The following is a 20,468-nucleotide window of genomic DNA, read 5'->3' as shown; positions in this document are numbered from 1 at the left end:
CGAGCAACAATTGCCTAGCTTTGAAATTTCTTTCCACAGGGTTCCCAGTCCTGTTGCAGGGGTTTCAGCCTTTCAAAACGGAACGTGCAGTCGGCCGAGGATTCATGATAGGAACCAAGACAAGCCTTTGTACCCTGCTGGATGCCCCTGGAACATTAGTTACAGGTACTGAGGGTTTGGCAGTGGGAATGTCAAACGTGGCTTAAATTGGGAAAGAGCTGTTTTAGACTCACACTGTCAGAACTGTCTGCGATTCCAATTTCCATACCATCTGGGTTAGACCCACACTTGGAGCACCGCACACAGTTCCATCCTCCATAATCCCCAGTCAGTACTCCAGGAGCACTGTGCACAGTGCCTTCCTCCCTGTGCCTGGGTCAGAAACACTGGAAGCACAGTGCATGTGTGGGAAATTGGAAAACTTGTTCTTAAACATTCTGATCTCCTTCCACTGTCTGGAATACCAGCAAACAATCATTCCCACCTCCCTGCCCATCCACCCCCACCTCTCAGACCCAGAACCTTCAGCCTTACAGAGTGACTGCAGAGGAAGAGATGTGGCATGCGAAACAACTTGTTGAATCGGTTTATTACTTGCATCAGCATCCCAGGCACACAGCATCAGCAATGCAGCATTCCCAGGTAAATATAACAAATTATGGACCACAGTGCAGTGCAGGAACAGGCTACTCAGCCCATGATGTTGTGATGAACTTTTAACCACCTTCTACTTGCACAACATCCACATAAAATGGTTCCAACACGTGAAGTGGTGTGTGCCTGTAATCCAGTCAGTGATGGTAATAGGTGGTTAAGGGGCTCTTAGCTGTGCACATGAATCTGCAGAGAATGGAGATTCAGTTAGGCATTCGGTTACTTGTTTAATTTGTTCAACACAATATAGTGGGCCAAAGGTCCTGTTCCTGTACAATATTCCCCAAAGGAGAAATTAGCATTTAATTATCCCAAGATTCAACACATCCTGGGGCGAGAAATTTTGCTGCGCCCTCCTACAACCAATGGGCAGCAACTTATTAAAACCAAACTGTCTTTACTGCTCTTGATACTGCCTTTATATATTTCCATTGTTTGCGGTGTTTTTCATGTGTATTTGGTTCATGTGATTAAAACCATCATGCACTTTCTGGGTTAGACACAGAGTGAAGATCCTCTGTTCCTGTCCCACTGAAGATGACGTGAAAAGGCGAAATTTGAGACGGGAAGAGAAGGCTTGTACTGTCTCTGCATTCAACACCTTGAGGCAACTTCTGTGTTATTGGACATGTTGTTTGTCAGTGAGTTCTCCATCGACTAAACCGCGTGGGAAGTAAGAGCGGGGAGGAAAATTCTCACCCAGTGTCTGAGTAAGAGGGGACTATCCACAAAGAAACGTTCTGGAGAGAAAAAGGCTGAGGGAAGACCCAAGAGAAACTTGTAAGATTATGATAGGCAGAGATAGAATAGACTGCTGGAATATTTTCCCCTGTGCTTGAATTGTATAATACTGGATATCATGCGTTTGATGTGAAAGGTGTAAATTTACAGAAAATGTGCAGGGCATGTGTAATAGAGGGCTTTGTGTCAAGCCAAGGTATTTCTAAGATAGGGAGATATTTGGCACAGCTTTGTGGGCCGAAGGGCCTGTGTTGTGCTGTATGTTTCTATGTTATTTTTTTATGTTTCCAACATGTGAAGTGGTGTGAACCTATAATCCAGACAGGGATGGTGATAGGTGGTTCAGAGACTCTTAGCTGTGCACATGAATCTGCAGAGAATGGAGATTCAGTTCGGCATTCAGTTACTTGTTTAAGTTGTTCAACACAATATAGTGGGCCAAAGGTCCTGTTCCTGTACAATATTCCCCAAAGGAGAAATTAGCATTTAATTATCCCAAGATTCGACACATCCTGGGGCAGGAAATTTTGCTGCGCCCTCCTACAACCAATGGGCAGCAACTTATTAAAACCAAACTGTCTTTACTGCTCTTGATGCTGCCTTTATTTATTTCCATTGTTTGTTTTAACTTCTGTTGATAGACTTGGGACAAGGCCAGTTCTCCAATTGATGACGAATCTCTGCTCCTGAGTATATCATGCACGGTTCTGGACCTCATTTCCTTGGATCAGACCGCAGCGGGTGAACTGTTCACCACAAAGGTACGTTTCAGGAAATTCACAATCTCTTTCCACTGTGTTCCTAGTCCTGTTGCAGCTGTGACAGTCCATCTACAATTCTGATGGACGAGCAGCAAGACAAGGAATCTCATACAGTGGGAACCCAGACAAGCTTTTCTCTCCTGTTTGAAAATTTTGATTGAATCTTGTACAGCAGGACTGCCAATCATGAATTAAATCCAGAAAGGCGCACAGTCGTGCACCGAGCAACAATTGCCAAGCTTTGAAATTTCTTTCCACAGGGTTCCCAGTCCTGTTGCAGGGGTTGCAGCCTTTCAGAACGGAACGTGCAGTCGGCCGAGGATTCATGATAGGAACCAAGACAAGCCTTTGTACCCTGCTGGATGCCCCTGGAACATTAGTTACAGGTACTGAGGGTTTGGCAGTGGGAATGTCAAACGTGGCTTAAATTGGGAAAGAGCTGTTTTAGACTCACACTGTCAGAACTGTCTGCGATTCCAATTTCCATACCATCTGGGTTAGACCCACACTTGGAGCACCACACACAGTTCCATCCTCCATAATCCCCAGTCAGTACTCCAGGAGCACTGTGCACAGTGCCTTCCTCCCTGTGCCTGGGTCAGAAACACTGGAAGCACAGTGCATGTGTGGGAAATTGGAAAACTTGTTCTTAAACATTCTGATCTCCTTCCACTGTCTGGAATACCAGCAAACAATCATTCCCACCTCCCTGCCCATCCACCCCCACCTCTCAGACCCAGAACCTTCAGCCTTACAGAGTGACTGCAGAGGAAGAGATGTGGCATGCGAAACAACTTGTTGAATCGGTTTATTACTTGCATCAGCATCCCAGGCACACAGCATCAGCAATGCAGCATTCCCAGGTAAATATAACAAATTATGGACCACAGTGCAGTGCAGGAACAGGCTACTCAGCCCATGATGTTGTGATGAACTTTTAACCACCTTCTACTTGCACAACATCCACATAAAATGGTTCCAACACGTGAAGTGGTGTGTGCCTGTAATCCAGTCAGTGATGGTAATAGGTGGTTAAGGGGCTCTTAGCTGTGCACATGAATCTGCAGAGAATGGAGATTCAGTTAGGCATTCGGTTACTTGTTTAATTTGTTCAACACAATATAGTGGGCCAAAGGTCCTGTTCCTGTAAAATATTCCCCAAAGGAGAAATTAGCATTTAATTATCCCAAGATTCAACACATCCTGGGGCGAGAAATTTTGCTGCGCCCTCCTACAACCAATGGGCAGCAACTTATTAAAACCAAACTGTCTTTACTGCTCTTGATACTGCCTTTATATATTTCCATTGTTTGCGGTGTTTTTCATGTGTATTTGGTTCATGTGATTAAAACCATCATGCACTTTCTGGGTTAGACACAGAGTGAAGATCCTCTGTTCCTGTCCCACTGAAGATGACGTGAAAAGGAGAAATTTGAGACGGGAAGAGAACGCTTGTACTGTCTCTGCATTCAACACCTTGAGGCAACTTCTGTGTTATTGGACATGTTGTTTGTCAGTGAGTTCTCCATCGACTAAACCGCGTGGGAAGTAAGAGCGGGGAGGAAAATTCTCACCCAGTGTCTGAGTAAGAGGGGACTATCCACAAAGAAACGTTCTGGAGAGAAAAAGGCTGAGGGAAGACCCAAGAGAAACTTGTAAGATTATGATAGGCAGAGATAGAATAGACTGCTGGAATATTTTCCCCTGTGCTTGAATTGTATAATACTGGATATCATGCGTTTGATGTGAAAAGTGTAAATTTACAGAAAATGTGCAGGGCATGTGTAATAGAGGGCTTTGTGTCAAGCCAAGGTATTTCTAAGATAGGGAGATATTTGGCACAGCTTTGTGGGCCGAAGGGCCTGTGTTGTGCTGTATGTTTCTATGTTATTTTTTTATGTTTCCAACATGTGAAGTGGTGTGAACCTATAATCCAGACAGGGATGGTGATAGGTGGTTCAGAGACTCTTAGCTGTGCACATGAATCTGCAGAGAATGGAGATTCAGTTCGGCATTCAGTTACTTGTTTAAGTTGTTCAACACAATATAGTGGGCCAAAGGTCCTGTTCCTGTACAATATTCCCCAAAGGAGAAATTAGCATTTAATTATCCCAAGATTCGACACATCCTGGGGCAGGAAATTTTGCTGCGCCCTCCTACAACCAATGGGCAGCAACTTATTAAAACCAAACTGTCTTTACTGCTCTTGATGCTGCCTTTATTTATTTCCATTGTTTGTTTTAACTTCTGTTGATAGACTTGGGACAAGGCCAGTTCTCCAATTGATGACGAATCTCTGCTCCTGAGTATATCATGCACGGTTCTGGACCTCATTTCCTTGGATCAGACCGCAGCGGGTGAACTGTTCACCACAAAGGTACGTTTCAGGAAATTCACAATCTCTTTCCACTGTGTTCCTAGTCCTGTTGCAGCTGTGACAGTCCATCTACAATTCTGATGGACGAGCAGCAAGACAAGGAATCTCATACAGTGGGAACCCAGACAAGCCTTTGTCTCCTGATTTGAAAATTTTGATTGAGTCTTGTACAGCAGGACTGCCAATCATGGATTAAATCCAGAAAGGCGCACAGTCGTGCACCGAGCAAAATTGCCTAGCTTTGAAATTTCTTTCCACAGGGTTCCCAGTCCTGTTGCAGGGGTGGCAGCCCATCAACACTGAACGTGCAGTTGGGCATGGAATCACATATGTAATAGGAACCAAGACAAGCCTGTGCTCCCTGCTGGATGCCCCTGGAACATTAGTTACAGGTACTGAAGGTTTGGCAGTGGGACTGATAATCATGGCTTAAATCTGCAAAGAACAGCTGCAGACTCTCACTGAGAGAACTGTCTGTGATTCCCATTTCCATATCCTCTGGGTCAGACCCACACTTGGAGCACCACACACAGTTCCTGCCTCCATAATCCCTGGTCAGCACTGCAGGAGCTCTGTGCAGTCATCTCTGCATGACTCACACCATGAGCACTGTGCACAGTTCCCTCCTCCCGTGCCCAGGTTAGGAACACTGGGAGCACAGTGAATGTGTGGGAAATTGAAAAAGTTATTTTTAAACATTCTGACCTCCTTCCACTCTCCACAGTATGATTCACGACTTGCTGATAGTACCTTGCCATTTTCTGTCACCCCTCGCCTGTCATCGAGAGAATCCACAACACCAGATTCTGCTCCAATTGTACATGTAATTCCCTTTGGGCATTACTGGGCAGAAATCTATGAACCTCTATAGGCATTCAGCAAAAATGGAAAAACTCATCAACCTGGAATGTCAGTCACATGTAGTGAGGATTCGGCAGTGAATTGTAGAATGTGGGTTAAATCTGGAAAGACCATGCACTTTTCTGTCTCCCTATCACAAGGTCAGACCCACAGAAGGAGTTCCCATCTCCATAATCCCATGGGTTAGAAATAAACCACAGCCTCCTACCAATGTGGGAATTCTGGAAAATTTCTTTTTCTTTGGAGATTCTAACCCCTCTCCCATTCCCAGTATATGAGCCACCACGTGCCTATGTAGCACTGCCATTCTCTATCTCTCCTTGCCTCAACTCGAGAGTGTCTCTGGCATGGCATCATCCTGTGACTATGCTCACTGCAACCTCTGGGCTGTCATTGGCCAGTTATTTTGTCCATGGGTGTGTCCACGTCCTGATGTAGGAGAATAGTGGTGTTAATGATGAATCTGAGTTGTATACTGCATACATTCTTTGACAATAAATGTACCTTGAACCTTAGTGCAGTCAGGTACAGTTGGTAAGGACAACATTGGCGCTGATGCAGTCCCACTTCATCCTAGCCCTGACCACGATGGTCAATGGCCACGCTCCCACATCCCGTAGGAGAACCACCATTATGCAACCTCTGCAGTCAGCTGTCAGGCCTACACCAGCCATGCACGGTCATGGCAACTGGCCACTGGAGAGGTCTGCTTTGCAATTACTTTCCACAAGGTTCCCTGTCCTGCTACAATTGTGACAGATGGTCTACCATTCCAGAGGTGAAGCAGCAGGGGAATGAATCACGTGGATTTTCAGAGTTGGAAATCACGTCTGCGGTGCCGACACCACCTTCCTGTCGTCTGGTAAATGGCCGCTGCAGATGCCTGCTCATCCCCATCCGGGCCCAGGACATCGTTCATCCTCGGCACCTCCCTCCAGTGGAAGAGAACACCAGATATGATGGGGCAAGGGGGAGGACAAAACGCAGGCCTGATGGAGAAGAATGCTCCAGCAGGGATGTAATTAAAGATCTCGGTCACTCACCCATTTCCCTCCACTACCCCCGAAAGGTTCTGAGTGTCAGGTGCAGAGCCTGAATCAACAGCTGACAGGACAGGTTTCTTCTTCCACCCCAGTCCCAAACAGCCAGTTGGTCTGGATGTCCTGCACTGATCTTGAGTGCTGGGCCAACTTCTACTTACCAAAGAAGTGGTAGCTGCTGAGGGAGCGCCAGCCCAAGGCCACAATGTCCAGAGGGCCCCATGGGTCCAGGTCAAGAGGGATTGGTTCTTCAGAAGGAAGAGGGTGTTGTTTGGCTCCACTGGACCAGGTCCACGGGCACAGCTTAGTTCTAGACTCCTTCAAAGTGTCCTCTGATTCCGAGTGACTCTGTATGTGTTTTTAGAGGAAGGAGAGAGGAAAGGGAGAAGGGAATGAGATCTTCTGTATTAAACAATAATGTCTCAGGGACTGGTGGGCTTGTGACATGTCTGCACCACCATCCATCCACACTTTCCCATCCTCAACGAGCCCCTCACCACCAATCCACCTCCCCCATGCACCCTCCCTCCCTATCCCCAATTCCCCCACCCTCAAACAGCCCCATCCTCACCGTGACCCTTGCTCCCTCCTCCCCACCCCCATGTCCCTCATACCCTCTCCCTACCCCCTCCAGCCTCAGCCCACCTCACTCCTTCTGACCTGCCCCACCCTCCCCTTTCTCCCCACCTCCCCTCAGGAGTGATCATTCCCTGGTCCTCTCTCCCCACTATCTCCCAGATGACGCTGCCCCCCACTTCCCCTTCACACAGAGAAGGAGCGGCCCGAGATCGAGCGGGCGTGGCTCTACAATGAAAGAAAATGTGTGTCGAATAGCAGAATCAGGCCCCTGCCTCATGCCCGGGGTGGGGCATTGAGCTGTCGGGCGCGGCGGGCCGAGAAGGTGCCGACGGACGGAGACGGGAACCCGGGGCAGCCGAGCAGCCGTTTCTGTGGAGGTCATCGGGCACGAGAGGAGCCTTTCGGCGGGATTGAGATATCGCGAGAGTGAGCGCGAGATTTAAACAAACGAGCAGGTCCTTCGGAAAGAGCAGCGTGAAATGGTGATGATGGTGCAGTGTGGGAGAGAGGTAGGAATATAAATTATATAGTTAGGGAAATGCAAGCAGCTATTAATGAAGAAGTGATATGGGGCCATCAGTGTGGGCTCAGATTTTCCATTGCAAAGACTTGCGTTGCTTTTTTTTTTCTGAAAAGAACATTGCCCCCACAATTGATTTCAATTTATATGTTAAATCTTGTATTGAGTCAGTGATAAAGTTTCTTGGTATGTGGATGGACACAAGGCTAACTTGGAAGGTCCATGTCAATAAAAATCTGCAGATACGTAAATAATGTCCTTAATGTGCTCAAGTTGATGATTTGGGTCTGATGAGGGTGCGAGTGGGAGGTCACTTAAATGTATTTTTCTTTAATCAAATCTGTCTTTGATTATGGATGTATTGCTTCTGGGTCAGCCTCACCAGCGGTCTTAAAGCCCGTTAGATGAAGTTCAAATTCAATCATTGAGATTATGTTGTGGTGCTATTAAATCATCCCCAATTTCAGCATTACTAGTGGAAATGGATTAAGTACCTTTACATCTACACAGGTTACAGTTAGCGATGGTTTATTGGGTTAATGTAAGAGGACATAAAGCTGGTCCTAAAATATTGCCAACATCAGTCGTGTTGTGACTACTGTATAGAAGAAGACTAATATCTTTATTGTCATTGTTGTGGAGCAATGAAACACAGTTTAGCAGCTCAACGTTTTGCAGCATGACAAACAATATATACATAAAATAAACTCTAAAACCTCAGGAGTGCAGTCCAAAATTAATAATATATGGATGGGGGGGCGGGGGGGGGGCGGTGGTAGGGCTATTGCACACCTGCCATTCCTGGAAGTGTGATGCATTTAGCTGCCGCCGTCTTAGAGGGGGGCAGGAGAAGGGAAGGGGGTGTTAGACATTTCACTGCTTGTTGGTAGAAGCTGTTAAGGCGTCTCTTTGTTTTCGTCTTTAATGCTCTGTATCTCTTCCCAGAAGGTAGAGGGGAAAACAGGTGATGTCCAGGATGAGTGGGATCCTTTGAAATACAAGTAGCCTTCTTTTGAAGTCTGCCAGTATAAATGTCTCTGAGGGAGGGTAATGTTGTGCCAATAACCCGCTCTGCTACCCTCACCACCCGCTGCAAGTCCTTCCTGTTCTGTTCTGTGCAGCTGGCAAACCACACTGCACAGCAATACGTCAGGAGGCTCTCTATAGTTGTCCGATAGAAGTTGATCAGCAAGTGATGAGGGAGGAGAGCGTGCTTTAGCTTCCTTAGGAAGTAGAGGCTCTGTTGGGCCTTCCCCACCTGATAAGAGATATGGGTGGTCCAGGTGAGGTCAGCTGAGATGTGGTCGCCGAGGAACTTTAAACTCTGTACTCTCTCCACCTCTTTCCCGTATATGTGCAGAGCAGAGTGCTCGACGCGCTTTAATCTCTTGAAATCTACTATCAGCTCCTTGGTTTTTGTGATGTTCAAGTCCAGGTTATTATGACAACACCATTCTGTCAAATGCTGTACCTCCTCCCTATAGGCTGTCTCATCACAGTCTGATATGATACCTATTAGGGTGGTATCGTCAGCAAATTTGATACGCAAGGTATTCAGTTTTGGGTGGATGGAAAATGAATGGGCAGAAAATCTTGGGTTCTTTGATGTGAAATATGGTCCCAGTGTACCCCTTTCTGTCACTACTCCATGGTTTTCCCCTTTGCCGGTGGTTGACTTTAGCCTTCAAGAAAAGATCAAGATGACAATTGATTGTACATCCGTGGTACAGGCAATTCAGCAATACATGCAAGGCAGACATTGTGGATTCTTCCACATCTACACAGTTAATTCAAAAGACCCAGTGACAGGTCGATCAGGTGTCTCTGATTATGTTCCAAAGGTTCAGGTGATTATTAAGATTATCATACAAAGTGTCTGTATTCATGGCTGAGATGGTTGCTATCATTTTAATCTTGGAATGGGTCGGAGAAGTACATCCTGATTATGTACATCCATGCTCTGATTTGATCTGTTTTGACATCTATTAAAAAACGTACTTCAAATTGTAGGTCAGATGTTCTTCTTGATGAAAACCCCTGGTTTCCTTGGGTTGTGCTAGTCCAGGGAATACACACTCTGGTCCTGCCAAATCCATGAGATTTGGACGGTGCTCCCACCTCAAACCTCGGTTTGTGTGGAGACCGTGTATTTTGCTCCCCTGGTATATCTCAGTGCCAAGAAATAACAGCCTGCTGCATGCGATTATATGAATTATATTTATGAATGTTAACTGAACTAAAGGGTTTGTAAAGAAAAGAACAAAAAGGGCCCATTATAATTAAACAGTCAAATGTGCATAAGTTGGAGCTCAGCTCTTCCCAAAGTTATATTCACCGATACTCAGTAGACCTCTGCACCTTGCTCCATCAAATGATAGTCCCCCACCAGGTCGAATCCTACAATCGGTTCTCTCCAGTGTCTTCTTTCTTCATGTCCCTCCAAACCAAGACCCCAGATCACACTGTCAGGCACACGAGAAAAAAACCCGCTCCCCAGGTTGGATGGCTCTCATTCCAAAGCACCTGTTATCTCCAACCATAATCCAAACACCGCTCCTACAGAAACACCATTACATTAATAGTGAAACCTCTATCAGGGTGTTACATTGAGATTGGACAACATCTGTTGAAGCTGCAGGGTTGCACGTACATTTCATATGGGTCCCTGCCCTTGTTGGGGTTGAAGGAAACAAGGTGCCAGACCTTCCAGCCAAGCAATTACTTCAAATTAAGGAACTAAATGTGGTGTCTTTGCATAAAGGGGAAGCAAAAGCCATGAAATTCAGAGAGGCAGTAGGGGCCACGAGAAGGCCTTGGCGAGCAGGATTAAAGATAACCCCAAGGCATTCTACAAGGCTGTGAAGAGCAAGAGGATAAGACTAATCAAGTGTGATAGTGGAAAAGTGTATATGGAAACAGAGGAGATAGCTGAGGTACTTTATGAATACTTTGCTTCAGTATTCATTACGGAAAAGGATCTTGGCGATTGTGGGGTTGACTTACAGCTGATTGAAAAGCTTGAGCATGTAGACATTAAGAAAGAGGATGTGCTGGAGCTTTTGGAAAGCATCAAGTTGGATAAGTCTCTGGGATCGGATGAGATGTACCCCAGGCTACTGTGGAAGGCGAGGGAGGAGATTGCTGAGCCTCTCGCAATGATCTTTCTATTATCAATGGGGACGGGGGAGATTCTGGAGGATTGGAGGGTTGCAGATGTTGTTCCCCTATTCAAGAAAGGGAGTAGAGATAGCCCAAGAAATTAAATGCCAGTGACTCTTACTTCAGTGGTTGGTAAGTTGATGGAAAAGATCCTGAGAGGCAAAATTTATGAACATTTGGAGAGGCATAATATGATTCGGAATAGTCAGCATGGCTTTGTCAAAGGCAGGTTTTGCTTTCCGAGCCTGATTGAATTTTCTGAGTATGTGACCAAATATTTTGATGAAGGTAGAGTAGTAGATGTAGTGTATATGGATTTCAGCAAGGCATTTGATAAGCTACCCCATGCAAGGCTTATTGAGAAAGTAAGGAGGCATGGGATCGAAGGGGACCTTGTTTTGTGGATCCAGAATTGGCTTGCCCACAGAAGGCAAAGAGTGGTTGTAGACGGGTTATATTCTGCATGGAGGTTGGTGACCAGTGGTGTGCCTCAGGGATCTGTCCTGGGATCCCTTTTCTTTGTGATTTTTATAGATGACCTGGATGAGGAAACGGAGGGATGGGTGAGTGAAGGATACAAAGGTTGGTGGTGTTGTGGATAGTGTGGAGAGCTGTCAGAGATTCCAGCAGGACATCGGTAGAATGCAAAACTGGGTTGAAAAGTGGCAGATGGAGTTCAACCCAGATAAGTGTGAGGTGGTTCATTTTGGTAAGTCAAATGTTATGGCATCCGTTAGTCTTGCGAGACCATGGATCTGCGCCTGGAAAGTCCTCACTCTCCAAGGCGCAGGGCTGGGCAAGGTTGTATGGAAGACCAGAAGTTGCCCATGCTGCAAGTCTCCCCTCTCCACGACACCAATGTTGTCCAAGGGAAGGGCATTTGGCCCCATACAGCTTGGCACTAGTGTTGTCACAGAGCAATGTGTGATTAAGTGCCTTGCTGAAGAACACAACAAGTTGCCTCGTCTGCGGCTCGAACTCATGACCTTCAGGTCGCTAGTCCAATGCCTTAACCTCTTGGCCACATGCCCACACTAAGTCAAATATGATGGCAGAATATTGTATGAATAGTAAGACACTTGGCAGTGTGGAGGATCAGAGTGATCTTGGGGTCCAAGTCCATAGGATGCTCAAAGCAGCTGCGCAGGTTGACTCTGTGGTTAAGAAGGCATACAGTGTATTGGCCTTCATTAATCATGAAACTGAATTAGGAGCTGAGAGGTAATGTTGCAGCTGTATTGGACCCTGGTCAGGCCCCACTTGGAGTGCTGTGCTCATTTCTGGTCGCTTCACTACAGGAAGCATGTGGAAGCCATAGAAAGGGTGCTGGGGAGATTTACAAGGATGTTGCCTGGATTGGGGTGCATGCCTTATGAAAACAGGTTGAGTGAACGCTGCCTTTTCTCCTTGGAGTGACGGAGGATGAGGGGTGACCTGATAGAGGTGTAGAAGATGATGAGAGGCATTGATTGTGTGGATAGTCAGAGGCTTTTTCCCAGGGCTGAAATGGTTGCCACAAGAGGACAAGGTTTAAGGTGCTGGGGAGGAGATACAGAGGAGATGTCAGAGGTAAGTTTTTTCACTCAGAGAGTGGTGAGTGCGTGGAATGGGCTGCCGGCAACGATGGTGGAGGCGGATACGATAGGGTCTTTTAAGAGACTTTTGGATAGGTTCATGGAGCTTAGAAAAATAGAGGGCTGTGGGTAAGCCTTGTAATTTCTAAGGTAGGGATATGTTCGGCACAACTTTGTGGGCAGAAGGGCCTGTATTGTGCTGTAGGTTTTCTTTGTTTCTGAATGGATGTCTCTCTCTTCTGAGGCTGTGTCCTCTGGTCCTAGATTCACCAAGTGTAGGAAACATCCTCTCTACATCTGCTCTGCCCATTCGATATTCAACAGGTTTCAATGAGATCACCCTTATTATAACATTAAACACAGCAAATACAACACAGCAAAAGGACACTTGGCCCACAATGTTATTCTGAACCAGCTAAAAAGCAAATCAAAAACACCCAAACAATAATTTCTCCTGCCAACACAATACCCATATCCCTCCATCTTACTTACACCCATGTGCCTATCCAAACATCTCTGAAAAGTCTCTAATGCATTTGCCCCTACCATTATACCAGGCAGCGCATTCCAGTCATCCACCACTCTGAGACAAAAAAGCTTTCTCCTCACATTCCCCATGAACCCTACCCCATTTCACCTTCACAACATGGTCTCTGAACCAGCCAGCATTCTGGTGAACCTCTTCTATATCCTCTCCAAAGACTCAACATCCTTCTTAGAGTGGGGTGACCAGAACTGTGTGCAATACTTCAGATGTGGCCTATAAAGTTGCAACCTAACCTCTTCACATTTGAAGAGTTGACTAAAATCCATGTAGACAATATGCACTGCCCTACCATCATCAATCTCTCTTTTCTTTCTTCTAAACTCCAGTGAGTACAGGCCCAGAGCCATCAAATGCTTCCGATATGTTAACCCTTCCATTCCTGGAATCATTCTCGTGTAGCTTCTCTGGAACCTATCCAATGCCAGCACATCTTCGATAAGGGGCCCAAAATTGCTCACAATACGCCAGATGTTGGCTGACCAATACCTTATAAAGCTTCAGTGTCATGTCTTTGTTCTTATATTCTCATCCTCCTGCAATGAATGCATTTATTGTATTTGCCTTCCTTACAATCAACTCAATCTGCAAATTAACCTTTACAGATTCCGAAGCAACGCACACAAACCGCTAGAGGAACTCAGCAGGTCAGGGAGCATCTCATTTTCTTTACTGCCTGTTGCACTGTGACCTTTAGGGCAGCAACGAAGGTCCTCCATTTCTGGTGGTGTTCATGGCTTCCTTCATCATGTCAGTAGATCCTCAGTTTTCACTCCTGTCAGTCCTGCAAGTCCTGGGTGGAGACTCAGGAATACGATCACAACCAAATGTAGAAGGATTCTTCATTGCTGTTTCCATAACAACTTTGTTTAACCAGAGTTGTTTGCCCTGAGCTGAACCCCTGAACCTGGAGGACCTGTGGACCACTCTTAGTCTGGTCTATGCTCTTTGACCTACACGGCATGGGTGACCCTACCAGGCGCCAAAGCATAAACCCTGGCCCCTGACAACAGAGCTCTCTGAGTCATTGAGGCACACATGCCTCCATACCAGGACAAGGTTGTGGTCCTCTTGGAGGAGACCTCATCCATGTTGACGTTTCAGGACTGAGAGGGAAGGGGGTAAGATGCCTGAATAAAAAGGTAGTGGGAGGGGAAAGATGGCAGTTGGAAGGTGAGGTGATGGCTGAAGCCAGGTGGGAGGGAAAGGTCAAGGATTGGAGAAGAAAGAATCTGATAGGAGAGGAGAGTGGACAATAGGAGAAAGGGAAGGAGGAGGGGACCCAGGGGGAAGTAATGGGCTGGTGAGGAGAAATGAAAGGTCAGAGTGGGGAATAGAGGAATGGGAGTGGGGGGTGTGGTTTTGGTCACCGGAAGGAGAAATCGATGTTCATGCCATCAGGTTGGAGGGTAACCAGACAGAATATAAGGTGTTGCTCCACTCCTTGAGGGTGGCCTCATCTTGGGCACGAAAGGAGGCCATGAATTGACATGGCAGAATGGGAATCTGAATTGAAATGTTTGACCACCAGGAAGTCCCGCTTGTGATGGATGATGTGCAGGTGCTCGATGAAGGGGTCCCCCACTTTACGAGGGGGCTCAACAGTGCAGAGGAGGCTGCATTTTGGAACACTGAACACAACAGACAACCCCAGCAGATTTGCAGGTGAAGTGTTGCCTCATTTGGAAGGAGTGTTCAGGACCCTGAATGGAGGTGAGGGAGGAGGCGTATAGGTAGCTGTAGAACTTGAGCTGCTTGCCAGGTTAAGTGCCTGGAGGGAGGTTAGTGGGGAGGGACAAATGGACAAGGGAATAACGGAGGGAGTGATCCCTATGGAAAGTGGGAGAGGGGTAGGGAGGAAAAGAAATGATCAGTGGTAGAATCCCTGCACAAGGGATTTCAGGAATCCTGTGCAAGGACTCCCACATCTCTTTCCACCTCTGATTTTTGAATTTTCTCCCCGTTGAGAAAGTATTCTATGCCTTTATTCCTTCTATCAAAGTACTTGATCATACACTTCCCTACACTTTATTCTATCTCCTACTGCCTTGCCTGTTCTCCCAATCTGTCCAAGTCCTTCTGCAGACTCCCTGGTTCGTCAGCACTACCTGCCCCTCCACCTATTTGTTTCATCTGTAAACTTGACAATAAAGCCATCAATTCTGTCATCAAAATCGTTGACATATACTGTAAAAAGGAATGGTCCCGATACCAAGCCCTGTGAAACGCCAACAGCCAATAATAGTTGGCCTATGTTATTCCGAGACAGTGTAAGATGTGGATGTGGGGTCGATTTCAACATTAAAAAGAAATTTATATGTGTACATGGATGAGAGTGCAGGGTGATGGGACTAGGCAGATAGAGTCACAGAATCATAGAAAAACACAGAGAACAACTGGCCCTGCGACCCATCTAGTCAGTGCCAAACCATTTAAACTGCCTCATAATTGTATAAACATCCATGAGGTGACCACTCAGCTTCCCGAATTCCAGGGGAAACGGTCTCAGTCTGTCCAGCCTCTTGTTATAAACCAGCCTCCACCCTGACACAGTTACATTTTGTGAATCTGTTTTGCCCCCTCTCCAGCTTATCAGATGCTTTCTGTAGCAAGGAGACCAGAATGCACACAATCCTCTCAACATGGTCTCGTTGCCATCTGCGACATAAGACCAGAAAGCAAAGGAGGAGAACTTGGATATTCAGCCATCGAGTCTGCTCCACCATTCTATCATGGCTGATTTATTATCCTCCTTATCTGCAACGTAACACCCTAAGTCCTGTAGTCAGTGAGCAAATTGATTGACTTACTCACCTGGATCTCAAGAGGTCAGATTTTCCAACTCTTCTCACCCAGATTTCCAAATACAACAAATATTCTTCACCTAGTGGTGTCCTACCACAATTGCATGTCTGCTGTGGACAACATCCCCACCTGGTAGTGTCCAGCCACAATGACATGTCCCCTGTGGACAACCCCCCCACCTGGTGGTGTCCAGTCACAATGAAATGTCGCCTGTGGACAACATTCCCACCTGATGGTGTCCTAGCACAGTGACATGGCCCCTGTGGAATACACAAGGGGATGGACACAGTCTGTGAAAGTGAGGCAAATCAGCAGTGAGGTCATGCACCCGATAGAGATTACAGAGGAAAGGCTGTTTTCACACATTAGACATGTGGAAGGTGTTTGATGATCAATTGCACAGAGTACAGAAAAGGTGTGTTCCTCTTAGAAAGAAGGACGAGATAGAAAGATAAGAGAGTTCTGGAAGTCCAAGGAAGTGATAAGGTCGGTGGGACTAGGTGAGAGTAAGAGTTTGGCATGGAATCGAAGGGTCGAGATGGCCTGTTTCTGTGCTGTAATTGTTATATGGTTATAGATGTTTTTTTAATCAAGAAGAAAAAGGAAATGTATGTAAAGCTTCGGAAGTCAGGATCAAATGAAACACATGAGGAGGGCAGTGGATGTTGTCTACATGGGATTTAGTCAGGTGTTTGAAAAAGCCCCTCATGGGAGGCTACTCCGGAAGATTAAGATGCATGGGATCTGCGGCAAATTGACTGCTTGGACTCAGAACTGGGTTGCGCAAAGAGGACAGAGGGCAGTGGTTGAAGGGACTTACTCACACTGGAGGTCTGTAATTCGTGGAGTTCTGCAAAGTCTGTGTTGGGAACTCTGATGTTTGTAATGTATATAAATGACCTGGATGAAAATGTAGGTGGGTGGGTTAGTAAATTTATGGATGATACCAAGATTGGTGCAGTTGTGGATAGCATAGAAGACTGGCAAAGAACACAGCACAATATCGATCAGTTGCAGATATGGGCTGAGAAATGGCAGATGGAATTTTATCCAGATAAATGTGAGGTGTTGCACCTCAGTTGGGCAAATGCAAGGAGACAGTACACTGTTCAGGGAAAGGTCCTTAACAGTGTTGCTGAGCAGAGAGATCTTGGGATCCAAGTTCATCGCTCCTTGAAAGTGGCTACACAGGTTGATGGTAAGAACGCTTATGGAATGCTTGCTTTAATGAGTTGAGGCATTGAGTTCAAAGTCAGGAGGTTATGTTGCAATTTTATAAAACTGGTAAGGCCTCATCTGGAATATTGCATACATTTCTGGTTGTCTCATACCAGAGGGTATGCATTGAAGGTGAGAGGCAGTAGGCAGTAGTGAGTGGTAATATGTTCAACTCAGAGTGATGGATACCTGGAACGTGCTACCTGGTATGGTGGGTGAGGCAAAAATACATGAGATGATTTTAAGAGACGTTTAGATGTGTACATGGATGTACGGAAGATGAAGGGATATGGATATGAGGGAGGTATGAGGGATTAGTGTTTGGGTGTTTTTGATTTGCCTTTCAGCTGATTCAACGCACCATTGTGGTGTGAATGGCCTGTTCCTGTGCTGTACACTTCATGTTCTATGTTCTTTGCTGTCATGAAACAAATGAGGGTGGATAACTCCCCAGGGCCTTACAAGGTGTTCTCTCAGAGTTTGTGGGAGGCTCGTGCATAATTTGCAGGGACCCCAGCAGAGATACTGTATTTAAAATGTCCTCAGTAATGGGAGAGGTATCAGAGGATTGGAGCACGTCAAGTGTTCTGTTGCTTAAGAAAGGCACCAAGTTTTACCCAGAAAATTTTAGGCTGGTGAGCCTGACATCGGTAGTGTGTAAGTTAGACCATAAGATCATAAGAAATAGGAGCAGAAATAGGCCATTCAACCCATCGGGTCTGCTCCACCATTCCATCATGTCTGATATATTATTCCTTCCAACCCCATTCTCCTGCTTTTTCCCATTAACCTTTGACACCCTGATTAATGAAGAACTTATCAACCTCTGCCTGAAATATTCTCAGTGACTTGGCCTGCACTGCCGTCTGTGGTAATGTATTCCATAGGTTCATCAACCTCTGGCGAAAGAAATTCCTCCTCATCTCTATTCTAATGGACGTCCCTCTACTCTGAGTCTGTGCCCTCTGGTTTGAGACTTCTTCACTGCAGGAAACAACCTCTGCGCATCTGCTCTATTTTCCATAGGTCTCAGTGAGATCCCCTCTCCTTCTAAACTGCGGACAGTACTGTCCCAGAGCCATCAAACGCTCCTCATATGTTAACCCTTTCATTTCTGAGATCGTTCTCGTGAAACTTCTGTAATGCCAGCACATCCTTTCTTAGATAAGGAGCCTAAAACTGCTCACAATACTCCCCGGGTGGTCTGACCAATGTCTTGCAAAGCCTCAGCTTTTCATCTTTGCTGTTGTATTCTAGTCCTCTTGAAATGAATGCTAACATTGCAGTTGCCTTCGTTACCACTGACTCAACCTGCAAGTTAACCTTCGGGGAATGATGCACGAGGACTTTCAATTTTCCTTTGCACTACTGATTTTGAATTTTCTCCCTATTTAGAAAATAAATTATTGGAAGGTATTCTAATGGACTGGGTATATAAGTATTGGGTTTAGACAAGGATTGGTTGGGGATATCTGTATGGCTTTGTTACCAGGAAAGTTGATGAAGGCAAGGCAGCGGATGTTGTTTACGTGGGCTTTAGCAATTGCTTTGACAAGGTTCTGCATGGGAGATTGGTCAAGAAGGTTCTGTTGCTTGGCACTCAGGATGATGTATCAATGACATTAGACATTGGCTTTCTGGGAGAAGCCAAAGGGTGGTCGTCGATGGTTGCCTCTCTGACTCGAGGCCTGTGACTGGTGTTGTGCTGCAGGATGGGTTGGTTGTTGTCATCTGTATCAACAATCTGAATGATAATGTGGTAAACTGAATCAGCATATTTGTGGATGACACCAAGATTGGGGGTGTAGTGGACAGTGAGCAAGGCTATCAAAGTTGGCTGTGGGACCTGGACCATCTGGAAATGGGCTAAAAAGTATCAGATGGGGGGTAATGCAGACAAGTGTAAGGTGTTGCACTTTGAAAGGACAAACCAGGGTAGGACTCACACAGGGAGTGGAAGAGTACCGAGGGGTGCGGTAGAAAAGAAGGAACTGGGAATATAGGTCCATAATTCCTTGAAAGTGGCATCACAGATAGAGAGGGTCATAACGAAAGCTTTTGGCACACTGGCCTTGGTTGATCAAAGCACTGAGTGCAGGACTTGGAAAGTTATGTTGAAGTTGTTGGTGAGGCTGAATTTGGAGTATTTTGTGCAGTTCTGGTCACCTAACAACAGGAAAGATGTCAATAAGACTGAAAGAGTGCAGAGAAAATTTACAAGGATGTTGCCAAGATTTGAGGACCTGAATTATGGAAAGGTTGAATAGGTTTGGACATGATTCCCTGGAGTGGAGGAGAAATTTGAGAGACGTGACGCCACGGTAGCATCGTGGTTAGTGCGACACAATTACAGTTTGGGCTGTAATAGATCAGAGTTCCATTCCGGCACCGTCTGTAAGGAGTTTGGACGCACTCCCTGTGGAATTCGTGGATTTCCTCCAGGTGCTCCAGTTTCTACCCACGATCCAAGGGTATCTGGTTAGTTGGTCATTGTAACTTGCTCTGTGATTAGTCTCGGGTTAAATCATGGGTTGTTGGCAGTGTGGCTCAAAGGGCTGGAAGGGCCTATTCCACACTGTATCTCTAAATAAAATAAAACAAAATAAAAATAAGAATTTGATCTGGGTCTACCAGAATTTTGAACCCCTGTTCTCTGCACCAATTCCTCAGCCATTCATTCATCTGTACTTTCATCCTATTCCTGCCCTGACTAGCACTGGGAGTAATACAGAGATTCCTACCTTGGAGGTCCTGCTGTTCTGCCCCTTCCCTAACTCCCTGTACTTACTGTGCAGGACATCTTCCCCCTTTCTCTCCATGTCAATATGCCAATGTGCACAACAATATCTGGTGCTCACCCTCCCTCTTGAGAATCTTGAAGACCTGCACTTTGGTTTGACCAAAAGACCAGAAGGTTCTTACCAAAAGGTCTTTAAGGCTTCAGTTATGTTCGGGCTGGTGTTGGGAGGTCAGTTATCTATAGTGATTGCAGTTGATACAAAGATGTTTCGGGAGCTTTCCTTGTTTTCGTTGGAATTGGACATTTGGGAAGGTGGACAGTGGTTCACACTCGTTGGTTGAGTAATAACCACCTTCCACATTGATTATGTACAGACTGTATTGGGATTAGGGTGAGGTATCAAACGGCAGGCAGTCGCACTTGTATTTCAATGGTTCAATGGTTCCATTGTTCAATTTAATGTCAGAGAATGTAAACAATCTACAACCTGAAATCCTTACTCTTCACAGACATCCACAAAACAGAGAAAAAAACACCAAAGAATGAATGACAGGATAACATTAAAACCCCAAAGCCCCCTCACCCTCCCATGCACAAGCAGTTGCAAAGCATCAACCCTCCCCTTTCCTCTCCCCCCATGTGTCCCAGCAGAAAGCATGAGCCCCCACACCACCCAACACGCAAGCAATAGCAAACCCCCAGAGACTATGATCTATCATCCATCAAAAACGACTTTTCATCCCAACGCCTCGACATCCCAGTCACTTCATTATCAGCCACACTGGCAACTTCGATCTGGTCATACAGAACCATGTAATGCCCTGGTTCACAACTTTACTGTTAGGCTGTATGTATTTCATTTGGAAGTTCTGTATGAGCAATCTGTCCTGCTTTC

The 20,468-nt window shown here is 45.9% G+C and overlaps 2 long non-coding RNA genes across 3 annotated transcripts; both read left to right on the top strand.

Annotated features, from left to right (window-relative positions):
• Nucleotides 1-1,208: 1,208 nt before the first annotated feature.
• On the top strand, nucleotides 1,209-7,297 carry LOC140191428 (uncharacterized). 2 transcript variants are annotated; one of them, XR_011883823.1, is made up of 7 exons: nucleotides 1,209-1,295; nucleotides 2,037-2,156; nucleotides 2,417-2,542; nucleotides 3,531-3,672; nucleotides 4,414-4,533; nucleotides 4,794-4,925; nucleotides 7,205-7,297. It is a non-coding gene; the product is annotated as an uncharacterized lncRNA (long non-coding RNA). The 2 variants fall into 2 exon arrangements; XR_011883824.1 differs by having other exon boundaries at nucleotides 7,173-7,297.
• A 144-nt stretch (nucleotides 7,298-7,441) lies between these two features.
• On the top strand, nucleotides 7,442-14,469 carry LOC140191430 (uncharacterized). Its single transcript, XR_011883826.1, has 3 exons — nucleotides 7,442-7,522; nucleotides 13,416-13,457; nucleotides 14,342-14,469. It is a non-coding gene; the product is annotated as an uncharacterized lncRNA (long non-coding RNA).
• The last annotated feature ends 5,999 nt before the right edge of the window (nucleotides 14,470-20,468 follow it).

This window comes from Mobula birostris, chromosome X, assembly GCF_030028105.1.
Source record: "Mobula birostris isolate sMobBir1 chromosome X, sMobBir1.hap1, whole genome shotgun sequence".
NCBI lineage: Eukaryota > Metazoa > Chordata > Chondrichthyes > Myliobatiformes > Myliobatidae > Mobula > Mobula birostris.
Note: the sequence above shows the minus strand (reverse complement) of the source record. Positions and strands in the feature narration are given on the sequence as shown.